This window comes from Phocoena phocoena, chromosome 3 (assembly GCF_963924675.1).
Source record: "Phocoena phocoena chromosome 3, mPhoPho1.1, whole genome shotgun sequence".
NCBI lineage: Eukaryota > Metazoa > Chordata > Mammalia > Artiodactyla > Phocoenidae > Phocoena > Phocoena phocoena.
In genome coordinates, this window is record NC_089221.1 from 12423089 (window position 1) to 12438809 (window position 15721).

Genomic DNA, 15721 nt, shown 5'->3' on the forward strand with positions numbered 1-15721 from the left:
GTGGAATCACACAGTACATGTGCTCTTGTGGCTGGCTTTTTTCACTTAGCATAATGTCTTCAAGGTTCATCCATGTTGTAGCATGTGTCAGAATGTCCTTCCTTTTTAAGACTGAATAATATTCTGTCGTGTGTATATATCACAGTTTTGGTTATCCATTCATCTGTTGATGGACACTTGGGCTCTTTCCTCCTTTTGGCTATTGTGAATAATGCTTTTATGAACATGAGTGTTCAAATATCTATTTGAGACCCCGCCTACAATTGTTTTGGGTATATACTCAGAAATGAAATTGCTGGATCATATGGTAATTCTATTTGGGGATCATATGGTAAATCTAATTTTTTTTTTTTTGAGGTGAGCTCTAATTTTTGGAAAGCTGACATCTAACTTTAGGTACGACTAGCTAGTGTTAGGTACACAACATGGTATTTTACTGTGAGGGTTTTGCTTATTAAAAACAACAGTGTTATCATCCAGGCTTGTATGACAAACTCAACACACGTCAGTCCAAGCATTCTCACCTTCCTAGGGGTACCATCAGTCCCTGAAACATTCATTTTAAATCTTCTACACAAAAATGCTTTTTATTTATGGGAACAAACTTATACCCAAATGCCATACCCCAACTTATAAATCTTAATAACATCTTCTTTTTGAAGACACTCTCTTATTTATTGTGTGTTATGCCTGTAACTTCTAACCAACAACAACAAAATTTATGATTTTTATTTATGGTGTTCACTGGTGTACTGAAGAGTAGATTATAAAACCCTTGGAGGGAATGACAGCCAAGTGATGCAGTCAGACTGGATTTCCCTGGTCTGTTCACCCTCCTTTTACATGCCCAGTGTGTGTGCACATCTTTGTTAACCAATTTATACGATCATCTCATAAATGTTGGCCATTATAGAAGTAGTCACCTGATTGACAGTTACCCACTTCTGGCTACTAACCTAGTAATGCCTGAAAAATAACCCATAGGAAAATAAACTATATCCAAGCTTTAGCCCACTTTCTACACAGAGAATTTGCCCATCAGAATCACCTGGAAACGCTAAACCGCAGAAACCTCAGCCCCATTCCAACCTCCATCTTAGAATCTCTGGGGCTGGTGGTCTGGAATCTGGTTTTGGTTTTCCAAAGTCCCTCGGGTGATTCCAATTTGGGAAGGACGTAAACTAAAAGACCTTGTAAAATAGAGTTCCCGTCCTTTCAGATTAACTGAAATAACATAGCATTTAAATCTGGTTTCTCTGAATCAAAGGAACTTCTACTGCCCAGTGGGGTTCCCTTGATATTGGACTGCAGGAGAACAAAGCACCTTCCATCAGTGGGCAAGTCCTTTTGCCCCCTCAGGACCTTCTCCATCCCTCACATTCATCACTTTGTACCCAGGGTGATTCAAGTGTGCAGCCAGAGGGGCAGAAAGCCAGGCGGTGTCCTAATGACCAGCTCTGGTTATGGACTTGATTTGCCTGGTCCCCTCCTTTTCCACACAGACGCCTCAGTCTGTTCCCTGGAAATACTGCGCTTTTGTAAACTTGACTAGGGGAGGGGAAGGGGACGCCCACACCAGGTCCCCACCCAGCTCCCTCCCCTGGATGGTGCACCTTGACTCTCTCTTCCCTTTTCTTCTTAATCAGCAGAGACCAAGAAGTTGAAAGTCCTTGCGGCTCTCCCAGGAAACTAACCACATGGGGAGCTGAGTGATTCTCAGACTCTCCCTGTTTACATTCAAGATGCCTGTAAATGACAGAGGCCACCCATTTGCCTCTGACCTTCAAGTTTTTTTTTTTTAGTTGTACTTCTTTTTTTTTTTTTTTAAGCATCTTTTTTGGAGTATAATTGAATCAGCTATACATATACATATATCCCCATATCCCCTCCCTCTTGCGTCTCCCTCCCACCCTCCCTATCCCACCCCTCCAGGTGGTCACACAGCACCGAGCTGATCGCCCTGTGCTATGTGGCTGCTTCCCACTAGCTATCTATTCTTCATTTGGTAGTGTATATATGACCTTCAAGTTGCCCAAGTGAATTCCCACCAGAAAATCCTCAAATTGTAGTTGGGACAATCACAGCAGTTCTAAATTTCAACCCTTTCATTTGTAGAGGTTTGGAGGAAAGCTCTTCAAAAAAATTTTTTTTAAGGAGGGCTTTAGAATACATTTCTGCCTGTGCACCCTGATGTCTTGCGTTTCGTCTTTGTACACAGAGGGCAGCCTTAGGAACTGGGGGCAGAAGAATGACTCCAGGGGGCGAGCCCAGTTTGCAATAACAAGCCTCAAATCAACCCAAAAAAGCAAAGCTGAATTTCTGTGGTCACTGACAGCTGTCTGTTATTATTTTTTTTAAGGAAGCAAAGGAAGAAGAAAAAAAATTTTCCATGCTTGACTCCAAGGGTACCCAGCAACAGGACAGGATAATGCTTATTCCATGATTTCTGTTGCTTCTGTCCGAGTGGCTGCTGAAGTGTTTTATGAGACTTTGCTTTAAAGCAAACCAGTTAGAGGCAGTGACTACCCAGTGTGGTGAACTCAGTTCCTCTCTGTTTTCCTGTGGGCCCTGCAGGGTGAGACTGTCACTGGCACTGCTACCTGCTATAAAACCATCTTTACCCTGTGTTTTTAGTCGGGGGTGATTAGGGCCCTTTCCTGCCCCACCTACCCATCTCTTCTGTTTGCCCAAGCTGCTCCTGGGGCAAACAGCAAATGGTCAGGGTGGAACCAGTAGCATCGTGGCTGCAGAGCAGGTGAAAGTGAACTTGCTGCCGTGTGGGAGCCGGAATGGGCGTGGACATGCTTACCAGAAGTTCAAGCTGCCAGCCATAGAGTAAAAACCACATGAAACTTGGGTTCTACACCGTCCTCATTCAGAATTCATTCAGGAGATGGCTGCCAACCATTCTCGGTCTCTACCTGGGACCAATGTCTCTTCCATCCTAAACGTGTCTGAAATGTGAACTGCTGAGAGGTACACTGACCTGTAAATGGGTCAGGAAAGCAATGACCTAAGTTAAAATTTCTCTTTAGTTCTTCACAGGGATAAAGAGGACATGCGGAAGGAGGGAAAGAAGTAGGATGAGAGATTCAATTAAGTGAGCAAAGCGGGGAGATGCCGTTCTCCACCACGAAAAAGAAATGGCAATTATGTGAGTGATAGACATGTTAGCTAATGCTTTGGTGGTGATCCACTGCAATATATAAATGTATCAAATCAACATGCTGTGCACCTTACACTTACACAATGGTATGTGTCAATTATATCTCAATAAAGCTGATTAAAAAAGAGGGAGATGGGAAGAGGGATGGGGACAGGAGATGGCCGACTGGGTGACTTCACCTCCCTGAAGGATCAGGGATCTGGGTGTCTTTGAGCCTTGCTTTGTAGTATGTTGAACCAATTTAAATATTGTGATTATTTATGCATAACTGTTTTTATTTTTATTTTTCAAGATAGTATGTGTAATTGTTGAGTCACTGACAATGCTCCTAAAGGGGCCAGGCATGAGACCAGTGACATGCAGATTCGAGAGACCGTATCTGGGAGGAGATTATGTATTTCTGGAGCCTCGTGTCCTCATACCCTCACTACCCTCATCTTTGGCCTTAAATTTAAGCCAGTTCCTTTAGACCTAGCAGCAATATCCGAGCTGTTGGGAGTCAAGAAAGGCTTCCAAATATAAAACACTGGATTTGTTTATACTAAAACTAGGTAACATTCATTGAGTGATAACTCCAATTAGGATTCAGTCACTCAAAACCACGAGGTCCTCCCTTATACATCATATAAGCGACACTCCACAGGGTGGATCCCACTTCTTTTTCAGATCTTTTGCTCTCCTGTGATCCCGTGCGTGGAAGAGGTCCTCCTGGTGTAGTTAGAGATGATGCTTCAGACCAGGAGTTCCCAAATCATACCCCACGTGATTCTGGAGCTCAGCCTGGGCAGAAAGGCAAGTAGCAACCCTCTCTCGTGGTTCACACAACTCAGGAATATTCTCTTGGCCTTCAGGGCAGAACTGAGAGCATCACAAATGTCCCGTGCATCACTGGCAGGACTTTGGAGGGCTGGGATCAAAGGGAAACGGTTGTAGGGAGTTAGTCCCGAGAACTGCAGCAAGAAAAGAAGTCTTGAGAATACTAAGTGCCTGGAAAATGGAAACTTTCTTCATTTTTCTCTGGCACAGATACACGCCCACACTTCATAGCTGTTATTTTCAAGATGTTGACATTTTTATGGACTGAGATCTCAGCCCTGCCCATGAACATGGTGTGCTAAAGGGTGTGGGGCCAGAGTCTGGCTACCTCTCTATTAGGGTGAGTTCCAGGGCCATCATGGAGGTAAAGACCTCTTTTTTGCATTGTTTTGCTGCAAAGATGTTAATTTTAATGAAATTTTTTTTTCCTTTCCTTTTCTTCCCTCTATATCATTAAGTTTTACTGTATTCACAGAGACTTGTGTTTGAGGGAGGCATAGGACTTTATTTCTTGTGCTTATTTGCCGACTTATATAATAGAGTAAGATAATGACCCCACTCGCATTTATGGCTTCTGAGGGACTACTGATTATGTTACATTTTTCCAAAATAAATACTTTTTGGAAATGTATATGTATTTAGTAAGAATATATATATTTACTATATATACAACATAGTCGTATATATGGTTATATATAAATATACGTATTTACTGTACAAATATTTTCTATTCGTAATATGTATAAAATAGTAAGTATGTATAACTTTAAAAACCATATAGCTTTCTAAAAATAAATTTTATTGGAGTATAGCTGATTTACAGTGTTGTGTTATTTTCAGGTGTAGAGCAAAGTGAATCAGTTATACATATATCCACTCTTTTTTATTTTTTTTAATTTTCCATTTCTTTTTTTTTTTTTGACTGTGCTGTGTGGCCATGTGGCTTGTGGGATCTTAGTTCCCCAACCAGGGATCGAACTCATGCCCTTGGCAATGAAAGTAAAGACTCCTAACCACTGGATCGCCAGGGAATTCCCCTATCTACTCTTTTTTAGATTCTTTTTCCATACAGGTCATTACAGAGCATTGAGTAGAGTTCCCTGTGCTATACAGCAGGTCCTTATTAGTTATCTATTTTATATATAGTAGCGTGTATATGTCAATCCCAATCTCCCAATTCATCCCTCCCCCACCCCTCCCCCCAGTAACCATAAATTTAAAAACCACATAGCTTTTAAGAGCTCATAACAACAGCAAAACTCCCAAGCTTTGTGCTCTATAACTTCAACTCTTTTCCTAGTTCTTCTGGTATTTCTTTTCATATTCCTAAATAATATACCTTTTCTACTGTTTATCATTTTAGACATTATCTTTTGACTTCCTGCTACAAGAGATGAAAATTTCCGTTACTCTTTCCCACATTTTTAATCTCCTCCCATCCCACTAGCATGTGTCACAATTTTCTAACCTTATTATAACAATGTCAATATTGCCCATCGATGAGCCAAGAATTATGTTGTAATATATGTTTCCCTTCTTGTACAACTGTTTGCTCTTCCTGGAGTTCATTGCCTCACTTCGTCCGCTTGCTTGGTTTCCTATGTACTCATATATTTTTTTTTTCCAAGTGTGCCATCAGCTCCACCAGGTACCTGCCATATTACTTTTCAAAAGCTCAAATGCATTAATACAAAACCAATTCCACTTTTCTCCCTGGAGGTCTCCCTTCTGGAATCCTCCAGCTTCCTGTCTCAACTGGACTGATTGATCTCTAGACCAGCTGCACACACAGCTGTCATCTAGGTACTTCCCTTGGCCACACTCAGTGGCATTACCAAGGCCGTCTATCTCTGTCTCCATCTCCGGGGATGCCCTGCCGTCACACTTGATACAGTAAGATGGCTGTGGCCACCCTGGCTGCAGATCCTCCCCAACAAAGAAAGGGTACCAGAACATGCCACACCCAAAGTATTTTGAGCTAAAGACTTTTGAGGTACAAATGAACTTATTTACAAAACAGAAATAGAGTCACAGATGTAGAAAACAAATTTATGGTTACCAAGGGGGAAGGGTAGGGGATGGGAGGGATAAACTGGGAGATTGGGATTGACATATACACACTACTATATATAAAACAGATAACTAATAAGGACCTACTGTATAGCACAGGGAACTCTACTCAATACTCTGTAATGGCCTATATGGGAAAACAAATCTAAAAAAGAGTGAATATATGTATATGTTTAACTGATTCACTTTGCCATACAGAAGAAACTAACACAACATTGTAAATCTACCATACTCCAATAAGAATTGAAAAAAAAAAAAGACTTTTGAGAATCAGCACAGGAAAAACTCCAAAAAAAGGGCACAAGTTGGCTTTTTTTGGTAAAGGAAATTTATATTTTTGAAGTAAATTTCCATTTGTCAAGAGGTCTCCCTTTCCTGTAGTAGGAAGAGAAGGACTTTTAGGCACCGATTTAACTCTGCATAACAAACCTTGCTAAACAACCCTGGTTTAGCACAGCTTTCCTGGTCACCTTCTCATAGTACCTCGCTTGTCCAAAAGCCCCAAACCCCTCTTCTTTGTTTAGCCTCAGATGGCACATAAGCCCAAATTCTAGCCACCTCTTTGGGCTACCCATCACTGGGTGCCCCCACGTGATGTGCCATGCACATGAGAAAAAACTTCCGTTTGTTTTTCTCTTTTAATCTGTCTTTTGCCTGCCTAATTTATAGGATCTCAGCCGGGGTACCTACGATGAGTATAGGAAAAAGATCTTTTTTCCTTCCCCTCTACTAGCAACCCTAGTGAAAAGTGACTTCTTTATTCTAATGTCCATATTCCAAACCCAGGGAAGGCTCCAGTTGGCTCTTTGTGGGTCATTGACCCCTTCTTGACCAGAGCAATGAGGTGATCTAATGGCCCCTGTGATTTGCGTTCCCTTTACGACATCACAGGACCAGGGAGGGTGGGATGCCCTGAAAGAAGGGGCCTAGCTGACCCACCCCGCATGTCCACTGCAGTGCTGAACCAAGAAAAGACCGATGGAGGGGCATTCAGTTGGGAGCCAGGGGACCAGGGCTCTATTCTTGGTTGTACCTACTGAGTAGTTGCATGACCTTAGGAAAATTGATGGGCTTCTTTTCACCTCAGTCAATTCCCTTCAAAGGAGGGATCTAGAGTCGAGTTTGTGCTATTATCCAAGATACTAAAATCTTATCCTCTGTCCAATAAGAGCTTGTAATAACATAAAGGGTGCTGGGTCTTGGATGCAGGTGTAGATCATAAAACAATAATGGAAAAGAAAAGTGAAACTGGAAAGTAAGTGTTCCTTGATTAAACTTATACTCTGGGTCAGGCAGTGTTGAATGTTTTATTTGGATTATCACATTTTTAACTTCCAAGAATTCTTTCTTGTTCTCTGATTAATCCAGTTCCTAATCATCTTGTTACATCTCTGTGCCTCTGTTTCCTCATCTGTAAAATAGGGACAATAATCTTACCTACTTGGTGAGATTTTGGTGAGGATTAAATGAGATGATGCATGTAAAACACCTGGAATTACCAGGAATATAATAATCATTCAGTATATATTATCAAGATTATTTTTAGCTATTCTTCTTCTTGGTTTCTTCACAGTGGGCATTGAAGGGGGAAGCTTTCTCTCTCTGTTCAGTTATCCCTGCTCTATCTACCTTCCCTCATCTAAAAATGTGATGCAATTTTTTTTTTTACCTAGTGGTGTTTCTTTGATTTCCCATTTCCTTGTTTTCTTTTCCTCTGGTCATGTTAGGTTAGAAGAGACAACGCATTCAGGGAACCTGCCACTGTTAACCACCATCTACCAATTTTCAACTTTTGGTAATTTAAAATTTTCCTTTTTTTAATCTTGTTTCATTTAACCCATGACATTTCTCAAAGGCTCACACTTAATCGTGTGAGCTTTCTCTTCCTCAGTGATAAAGTGTGAATAATCATATGTAACCCCCCCCCCGTAGTATCTGGAACATAGGAAGGGCTGAATGAAGCTTTGTGACGCTGTTCCGCAACCCCCATCTCTATCCTCTTTGTGCTAATGCGTCTCCTGATTTCCAGCTCTAGGTAGCCACTAAACAAGCTTCATTCTGAACTGGGCAAGCGGGTGGAAGCAGTGCATCTCCTCTCTGCAGTCAAGGAAGATGCCCGTGAACAGGTAGGATTTCAGCAGGGTTTAAATGATGAGCAGAGACAGCTGGTGAGCTGTGTGTAAGGGCTTTCGGTCACGAGGTGCAGCTTTCAACCATGCTTGAAGATTGGACAGGCATGAGTGAACCAAAGGGTTCTTGGTTGGTGTGTTATCCAGAAAAAGATAGATCATACCAACAATGAGTTTCCAGGAGGCCTTGTCATTGGCTCATTTATTCATTCATCCTACAAATGCTTATTAAGTGATTTCGGTGTGCTAGGAGCTGGGGATACCGCAATGCACAGACAGATGAAGTCTGTGCTTCCTTGAGTGGTCTGACCCACGGTGTAGGGTGGAATAGCTTTGCTTGCTCTCAGGAATTTTATTCAGTACCACATAAATGTTATGCCAACCACCAGCTCCTCCTAATTCCTGTCTCTATTGCTACCTCTACCTTAGAGGCTGAAAAAGCTCACGCTTTCTCTCCCAGCTTCCACTGAAGCCAGGGCGGTCACATGACACCATTCTGTAGAATGTCACTTAAGTGGTTGTCTGCTGGCGGCTTCTGGGAAGGATACCTGTAGCTGGTGCTGTCTCTTCCCCTTCTCCCTTCCCTGAATTCGAACACGATGCTTAAAGCATCAACAGCCTTCATGTTAGAAGGACCGAGAGAGTCACAGGGTTGAGCAGTGGATCCAACACCAACAATGCCTGCCTCTGGACTTCCTGTGACCTGAGACTCTTACTCATTTTATTGACCATAATTTAGATTTGTTGTTAGTTATAGCTGGAACCATTCTCAACACACCAAGACGGCAATCAATGTAAACCCCTCTACTTGTCTTTTCCTTCTTAAAGTGAAACTTCAAACATGTTCCCAACTTGAACATTCTTTTAAAAATTTAAATTGCCATTGGCCAATCATTTACCTAATGTTTTTGACTGAGCAATACACTTCTTCCACTTAGGGATCATCACAGGGTAGAAAGCCAGTCTGGCAGCCACGAACAAAAAATCCTTCAAAGTTCCATCAGCTTCAAGCTCAGATTCCAAAGTGGGGCTTGACCACCCCAAGAGCTGCCACATGGCTGCTCTCTTGAGCAGGGGCGTGAGGATTTTGACTCTAACATAAAGGGTGGAAAAGCAGGAAGATTCTCTTCTCCAAAAACAAACAAATATGTCTTTCCAGTGTCCATCAATATCTTTGACACGATGAGTTTTATTTGCTTCCTGATATGTAATCATTTAGATGCACCACAAGTTTTTAACTTTTTTTTTTTTTTTTAATTTGGCATGCAGGATCTTAGTTGTGGCATGCGAGATCGGTGCTCAGGCTTTTCATTGCGGTGCGTGGGCTTCTCTAGTTGCAGTGCAAGGGCTTCTCTCTAGTTGTGCTGCATGGGCTCCAGAGTGTGTGGGCTCAGTAGTTGTGGTGCAGGCTCTCTAGTTGTGGCGTGGGGGCCCTAGAGCGTGCAGGCTCAGTAGGCGCACGGGCTTAGTTGCCCCCACGGCATGTGGGATCTTAATTCCCCGACCAGGGATCGAACCTGTGTCCCCTAGCATTGGAAGGCAGATTCTTAACCAATGGACCACCAGGGAAGTCCCAAAATGCGCCACAAGTTTTTAAAACAACCTGTTGGAGGAAATCTTCATCTCACAATTATGATTATAGGATTAGATGGGATCTGAGAAATCATATCCAGTACATTCTATTCCTTTTACAGTAAAGGAAATTGAGACCTAGAATGGGTAAGTGATTTCCCATTATCTTTCAAGTAACTGATGATGGAGAGCCAAATCTAAATGTTTCCAAGGTTCAGTCTTTTCTAACGGCTTTCTCTTTTTTTTTTTTTTTTTGCAGTATGTGGGCCTCTCACTGTTGTGGCCTCTCCTGTTGCAGAGCACAGGCTCCGGACGCGCAGGCTCAGCGGCCATGGCTCACGGGCCCAGCTGCTCCGCGGCATGTGGGATCTTCCTGGACTGGGGCACGAACCCGTGTCCGCGGCATCGGCAGGCGGACTCTCAACCACTGCGCCACCAGGGAAGCCCTCCAGCGGCTTTCTCTTAAAATGTCAACCCTGAAGCAAAACGTCAGGCTGGAAAAGCAGTCAACTAAAGGAGTGTGCGTGCCCAGGGAGCCTGAAAAATAAATGATTCAGAGCAATATGGTTTTCTTCCCTGCTCCTGGATTTACTTATGAAAGTGAGGGTGGCATGGGGGTAGACAAAGCCACAAAGGCTGCTGTTTGTCTGTTCCTTTTTAACTAAATATAAAAATATGCTTTGTTGGCTAGTCAGAGCTGCAAGCCCAGTAACACATCTAAAAGTTTTAGAGATCGTGCCTCTTCATGTATTTTCACTTAATCGTCAAAAATTATACAGCAAAATTGTTTTTTCATTTGTATATTTCATGTGGCGAGGCTCCTGCTGCCTCTGTAATCTCAAAGAGCTTACCAGGCATGAAAGAGGAGGTGTCAAGCTTCAGGAGACAAATCGTTGACAAGGACCTCTGCGTCCTCAGAGCCCATTTGCAGAGAAAGAGAAGGAATCGATCTGCAGACTCACTGAGCCCAGCCAAGAGGAGGCAAGTGGGTGGAAGCCCCTGAAGAGAGGCATGATTCCTACATTCTGTACTCCGCAAGGGCTCATGCAGTGTCCCCCAGACTTTGAGCAGGAGACCCAGGGGAGACTGAGATCTTGTCCCTGGCCTTGGGACCTCACAGTCAAGCGTGGGGAGATGAGTGCTGGGTGCAGTGGGAACAGTGGGAACACATGAGAGGGCAGTGGAGCCAGACTGCTAACTCATCATGGGGGTTCCAGCAGGCTTGAGCCGAATCTGGAAGGACCACTGGAGCCAGCCAGGTGAAAGCACACCCAGGGAGTGCAAAACACCAAGGTCAAAGGCCGGAGACCGTGAGCAAGCCCCGCTCTATGCAAACTGCAGGCAGGGCAGTTGTCAGGAATTTGGGAACAAGTGAAACCATCTAATTTGCTGGGAAAAAAAAAAAAAAAGGAAACACTAAGTTCTGGTAAGTTCTGGTCTGGACGTACACAAAATTGTGAAGTTCTTCTCCACACACACCACCCTCACATCCTTCAGTTCCCTTTATGGCTCTCAGCTGATCTCCTTTATCCCTCTCGCCAGCTCTTAGGCTCTCTTTGCACTCTCCTTAACAACCTCTGCTCTTAGTGGGAACCAAGGCTTGTTGACACTAAGGTGTGAATGACTGATAGGACAGTGTTGTAATTGAGTTGACTGATACTATTTTTACAGTAGACAAAATCCCAGACCAAGGAACACAGTTTAAACTGTCGCATGAGGCCCCAGCTGGGACAGCTTAAGGCTTTAGTGTCGGGAGTCACAGAAGCGCCTGCCAGTGCCCTCTGGGCAGCTTCAGGGTTCTTTAGACCTGCTTCTACTCCTGCCACGTTGGCCCCTCTCTCGAGGACTCTCCTGGTTTCTCTGCCGGTTTAGGCTTCACACCTTGGCTTCCCCATTCCTGCTTTGACCCTCTGGGTTTCTCAGCTTTGGCTGTGAAATGCCAGCTTGGGTCTTGGTCTCACACATTTGCTCTGCCTCATGCTGTATTGGTGGACATGGTGCATCTCAGCCAGGCCCTGGACTGGCATGTTGCAGGTGGACCAGGGTTCTCTGAGCCTCAGCTCATTCAGGAAAAAGAACAGACGTGGCTTTCAGGGAATCATTGATTCCCGAGAAGTGATTTTTTTTTTTTTTTTTTAGGAGACACTTTCCATACGGCCCCAGAAACTGGGTTCAACTCTCGCTGCCATTTACTAGCGGAATGACCTAGTTCCTCAGTTTCTTTGTCTGTATATTGGGAATAATAATAGTACATATCTCAAGTGGGGGTTGAATTAATTAATACATGTGGAGCACTTAATAGAGGCCTGGCACTTCATGAGTGCTCGATTAAGCTCTACCATCGTCATCATCAGTACCTGTTAACCTCTACGCACTGCCCTCTGTTAGAAAAACTGACCCTACCTGATACAATGCAGAACCGAAGTAAAGATAAGGGTCTCTCAAATTTTAATTTTTATAGATATCAACAGTGATGGCATAATGTTTTCAAAGACAATAAGTAGTCAAGGGACTTAAATGACATTTCTCCAAAGAAAATGTACAAACGTCTAATAAGCACCTAAAAAATGCTCAACATCCCTAATCATTAGGAAAATGCAAGTCAAAACCACAGTAAAGGGCTTCCCTGGTGGCGCAGTGGTTGAGGGTCCGCCTGCCGATGCAGGGGACACGGGTTCTAGCCCCGGTCCGGGAAGATCCCACACGCCGCGGAGCGGCTGGGCCCGTGAGCCACGGCCGCTGAGCCTGCACGTCCGGAGCCTGTGCTCCGCAAAGGGAGAGGCCACAACAGTGAGAGGCCCGCGTACCGCCAAAAAAAAAAGTTAAATGGTAAATTTTATGTTATGTGTATTTTACCACCAAAAAGAAAGACAATGAATTTGGATAAGGACTGTGGGAAGTGAGTACAGTTGGGAAAATTCCACTGATTCTTAGTAGTAAGTCCAATCATTGCCTTCACTCACACATTCACTCGTTCTCATTCAATGAATACTGAATAAGTACCTTCCATGTGCCAGGCACAATTCCTGGGGCAGGAATTACAGCAACCGACCAGCAACTTCCTTTGCAACCTCCCAGCTAGAGGAGGATATTTAACTAGAAGCCCGTCAGGAAGCAAACTCTCAATAGAAATGAAGATTGCAGTTATTGCCCAAAGGTGTAATGAGTTCCACTGTTCTCAGAAGAAACGTCAACTTGTCCTAGCCTGAGGCTGATCCAGATATGAATGAGTGACTCTTGAGTAACATGAAAAGTTTGGCATAGCAATGGAGAATGCGTTTTGCAATGTCTTCAGGGGTTCTTGATATTCACATTCCATTCTCAGAGTTCAAATGGTCAAGAAAACTTTATGAAAACAAAAATTCTCAGAAAATATTTGCTATGCTTTATTGACCAGTGAGCCGCCCCCATCTTCCCCCACCCCTTTCTTTCTTCTGATGTGGACCATATCAGGCTTGTCCATGTAACTAACTGGAGTAGCTGTTGCCACTGGCCACTCAGTCCAAACTCTCCAGCATCACAATCAAGCGATGTGCTTCTAGGCACAATGCTAGGCACTGACTTTGTCATCAGTTGTTCTAAGGTCAATATTTCCATGAGTTTAATAATATGTGTCAACATTTCAGCTGAGACAATTGCTACAGGCATCTTTGCTGAATGCAACCTTTATGAAAGTATGGCCTCACCCATTCAAAAATATTCAAGCTGTACATAATAGCTCCATGAAATCTGATTTTATTATACTGGGCTCAATGATAGTTATTTTTCTAGTGCAGCACCAACCGGATAGTTTTTCTTTTAAGCCTATGTATTCAAGATGTGATATAATGTAGAAGGCAAGAATGTGTGTTAGTAAAGGCCATAAAGGTTTGTCACAGTCTATATACAAAAAAAAAAAAAAATTCAATCACTGAGCTAGACACTAAGGATTCTAGATCAGAATTCTTGCCCTTAAAAAGCTCACAATCCACGTTGATACAAAAAGATCGATAGCCTCGTAACTGTTAAGACAGGTAGTAAAGCACACTTGGGTAGACCAGAAAGCCAATCAGAAATCTCTAGGTGTAGCCACATCCTGTATTTGACGAATAGTTATGTGGTGTTTATTATGTGCCAAGCATTACTCTAAGGGTTTGGGATATATTTAATTACTTCATCCCCATAACAATCCCATGAGGAAGATACTCATTTGAGCTCCATTTTACAGATGAGGAAACTGAGGCACAAAAAGTTTAAATAATTGAGCAAGTCCATATGGCTAGTATGCAGCCAGGCCAGGCAGTCTGGTTCCAAGGTCTAGGTCTGTAAGTACCACACAAAGAGGCCTTCCACTCAGCTTTCAGAGTAACAGTGAACATTACAGCAAACCACGGGAACCCTGACTGTGAATTAATTGAAAGGATTTTAGGCTGAGTCCAAACAGCTGTGTTCATAAATTTTCTCTTGTGGGAGGAGGGGAAGTTACTGGCTCATTTGTTTTGTGGTTAAAGGACTCAAGAAAATTTTATTTTATTATATCACAAGAAATTAGCCCTGGTACTACTTTCAGTTTCTAAAATAGACAATTTATACTCATCACAGCTCATAACTTTGTTTAGGTTTAATTATACACAGCAATTTTAAGTCATTTACTTTGTATAACATGGCTCTATACATGCAAATCATGGTTTATGGCTGTGGAAAACTACCCCTCTAGGTTAAAATCTGACTTGGATAGAAGGGATTTTTTTTTTTTTCTAAACATGCAGCAGAGTTTGGGAACGTTTCTTATTATCTTCTGTGAATCATGGGTTGCAGAATGGTGGGGTGGTTGAGAGATCAGACCTAGGTTCAAACTCTGCACCAGCATTTACTGAGCCTCAGTTTCCTCATCTGTAAACTGGAGATAACAATAGTACCTACCTTGGGACTTCCCTGGTAGTCCAGTGGTTGAGAATCCGCCCTTAATGCAGGGGATGTGGATTCGATCCCTGGTCTGGGAACTAAGATCCCACATGCCCCAGGCAACTAAACCTGGCCGCAACTAGAGAGAAGCCTGCAATGAAGAGCCCGCGTGCTGCAGTGAAGACCCAGCACAACAACAAGACAACCAATAGTACCTACCTCCTGGGCCAGTGAGGATTAGGTGAAATAATACGTAAAGTAAGACATAAAAGGATTACCAAAGTGCCTGGCCTGATGTCAGCTCTCAGTAAATGTCCAGCATTATATCAATTGCTGTTGCTCTGATTCAGAATTTTCCTGAAGTTGCCAAAGACCTGTGGGATCCTCTAATCATTGGCACTGAGACTCAGAGGGGGGAAGTGGTTACTTGCAGACATCGCCCTAAGTATACTGGAGCCACCTAAAATTCCAGGGTGTTTCCCACATCTTTCTTTAGTTATGGAATTTTTCAAAAGGTACCAAACCATGTCACATGCAAGTCTGTTTGTCTCTGGAGTTGTGTATATTGGAGAAGGAGGAAGTGTTCACCAAGATTTTAAGTTTCTTCCTTTTTCTTGTGAAAAAAAAAAGCTCATCTGACAAGGAAATCAGGGGTGAAAGAACCTTGTTGTGAGTGCATTGTATTGTTGGACTGTTTAATTTTACTATTCGCTACTGCCTTGTTTATTTCCTTTTGATAAACCACTTTAACAGATGATCAGCTTTGTCAATAACGCTCCAAATGTAAACTGAGTTCTAAGTGAGCACAACCCCGTTCTGCTGAGCCGGAGGGAAATCAAGATCAGGAAATCTGCCGAGTCTAGTGGAACAGGCCCTGGGTCAACAGCTGGACTCCAGTCTCGCCCACCCATAACCTTGACCGACCAGCGGTTTAACGTATGGGCCAGGGAAGGGAATGCTGTAACCTTGCCATGAGAGGAAAATGGGACCAGTCCCTCTCCCACACCATCTCACCCACCAGTCTTCCTTCCTTCCCACTCAGTGGGTCTTCGATATAAAGTGCCAGGGAGGTCGTAGGACCCGT